Source organism: Littorina saxatilis, linkage group LG7 (genome assembly GCF_037325665.1).
Source record: "Littorina saxatilis isolate snail1 linkage group LG7, US_GU_Lsax_2.0, whole genome shotgun sequence".
Taxonomy (NCBI): domain Eukaryota; kingdom Metazoa; phylum Mollusca; class Gastropoda; order Littorinimorpha; family Littorinidae; genus Littorina; species Littorina saxatilis.
In genome coordinates, this window is record NC_090251.1 from 46,002,473 (window position 1) to 46,005,264 (window position 2,792).

Below are 2,792 nucleotides of genomic sequence, written 5' to 3' on the forward strand. Positions count from 1 at the left end.
AAAGAAGACTGCCATAATTTGATGAAAGTAATCGGAGACGAATATGACATAGTTCCAAACCTGTGCACGCTCTTGAACGTGGCTCCAAGCCAAGACAGTAGTAAGCAGAGACTAGTCCAGCAGCTTATTTGTGAATAGTTTTGTTATTTTTTTCTCCTTCTTTGAACACTGTCTATACTTCTTTTGACAATACTGCGGAGAGAACATGTCTAATTACAGATCCTTGAACTTCACACATTCAAGGAAAGTAGGAAGACTCATGCCTGCTAAGTATGCAGGCTGACTGTGATCTACTTCCCTGTGGCCTGGGATTCGTATCTACTCACAAATCCGTCGGTCTTTTCTACAGGAAAATCCATTGTGAAAATTGTTGCTCACTCAAAAGGACCGCAAAACACACAGAATGATTGTACAGATATGCGGTTTTCTGTCACTGAATACACCTGTAGACATTCAGTTCCAGAAATGTCTGTTCATGTGCTCACGTTCTGATAAAGAATAATTTCTTCCACAATTGTATGAACCTTTTAAATGATGTGTCAATGCCTGCACAGAATTAAGTGTCTGTGCGACACGCACACAAGCCGGATATTTATATTCAGCCGTCCAGAAACAAAGTCAGGATTTGATGTGGTGAACCGACACGTACTTCATTAATTTTCAATGTCACGAGAAAGGTTCGCATCAGACTATGTTGAAACCTGACGTTGTGTTGACAAATTAAGGCAAACCCAGACTGGGTGGCTGACAGAGCAAAATGTGTACACTGTAGAGCCAAGAAAAGAAAAACAACAGCGGCGAAAACAACAACAACAACAACAACAACAACAACAACAACAACAACAATCGTGTCAGACTCAATACATTGTTGTGGGTCCTCTGAGTCAGTTTGACGACGTTTCTCCTATTGCTGACTCTTTTACGTCATCACAAACAATGTTCCTGACGTCATCTGTGAATATCTGCTTCTGAAGCTTTGGCTGACTGCTTGAAGTCTACCTGACTGTGACTGCGACAGTGCGTTTGACAATTGAAGGTAAGGTCAGGTGTTTCTGTGTGTGTGTGTGTTTGTGTGTGTGTGTGTGTGTGTGTGTGTTTGTTTGTGCGTGCGTGCGTGCGTGCGTGCGTGCGTGCGTGCGTAGCTGTGTGTGTGTGTGTTTAAACATTTGAGGTTGTATACTTAGCGCCAAAAAGGCATGATAGTGGCAAACTGACTCTGTGATGCGACTTGTGAAGATCCTCATGGAGCAATTATATGAGTGAAACATGGCACTAACTGCAACAAAATAAAATCGTTTTTATTCGTTTTTAAGGTGGGTACGACATGCACACTCTAGTACCACCTGCTGTGATTGTGTACTCATGGTTGTGCTCTTTACTGTTTCAGGTTGTTCTCCTAGAACGAGCGCAACTGGTCAATTGGTCATCTGACACAACTGGTCTTCCATTGATCACCTGGCACAGCTGGTCATCAACGGAATATCTCGTACAACTGGTCTTCGCACCAATTTCGTACAGCATGCTTCCTTTCTTGTGAAATAGCTTTGCATAATTTATTGAAAAACATAAACCCGCCCATTTTCTTACTTCGCTTTTCCACAAAAAAGGCAAAACCCTCACCTGCCCCCCCCCCCCCCCCACCTCTTCCCCCGTATCCCTACTCCCGCGCACCCCAGTTTGTTTACTGATTACAGTTTGACGAAGATTCAAACCTGTTAATATTTTCTGCACCTGGCACCCAATATCTGGTTGTGAAACAAAACAAAAATAACCAAACAAACAAACATACCATCAAGCAAACAAACAAGCAAACCGAGAAACAAACAATACCACAGACAGACAAACAGACAGACAGACGAACAAGCAAACAGACACTTGGAGACATAATTATATGGACTCAAATCATGTTCAAACATCCAAGATGTTTTGAAATGGTTTGGCAGTTTCAGTTATGTTTTGTAGAATTCCAGCTTGTTTAAAGGCTGACATAGTCCTATTTCATTAGTTTAATTACTTCCATGGCTTTTCCCATCGTTGCGGGGATGTATAAATTAAGCTTCCTGCAAAGTTTTAGGTTTGAAGTCCTTACCAATTACGAGAAATAATTAATTCTTTATTGCATTGTTTAGCAACAGTTCTCCAGGACTTGGGCTATTTTTAGACCGTTGACGTCACTTCGTGACGTTTCGTAAACCAAAGATGGCGTTTGAGACTGTTCTGTTTACATTCGACACTATCAACACCACTTTGCAATACTGAAATAATTTTTTCTGTGTTCGAAAGCTACAGCCAATCGTTATTATATCCCCTTAGGTACAGTTTTATAACATTATTGGCACATGTAAACAATATGAATTAATTAATGAACGCTACGAATATGGCAGCCTTTAACAGCCTTTGACTGTGATAATTGTACACTGTATTTTGATTGCTTTCTTTTTCATCATTCTTTCATTCAAGTTTGTTAGAATTTTTGAATAAATACAATCCCAAAACAAAGAAAGAAATTGAATGTGCAAATTGATGAGTGTGCGTCCGAGAGAGAGAGAGAGAGAGAGAGAGAGAGAGAGAGAGAGAGAGAGAGAGAGAGAGAGAGAGAGAGAGAGAGAGAGAGAGAGAGAGAGAGAGAGAGAGAGAGAGAGCGAGCGTGTATGTGTGTGTGTGTGTGCCAGAGCACGGCTGCACCGTCGCAATTCATGCTGTATACACAATACTATGCACAGCAATTGACACACAAACACAAACACGCAAACACACACACAAACACATAAACGAACACGAACAAATACACT

The 2,792-nt window shown here is 41.1% G+C and overlaps 1 protein-coding gene across 1 annotated transcript in view; it reads left to right on the forward strand.

Annotated features, from left to right (window-relative positions):
* LOC138971598 (uncharacterized) overlaps positions 1–2,501 on the forward strand; it is a gene marked incomplete in the record, with an annotated part of 27,236 nt that extends 24,735 nt beyond the window's left edge. Inside the window, 2 exon segments of the mRNA XM_070344354.1 lie at positions 1–1,036; positions 1,388–2,501.
* Between the last annotated feature and the right edge of the window lie 291 nt (positions 2,502–2,792).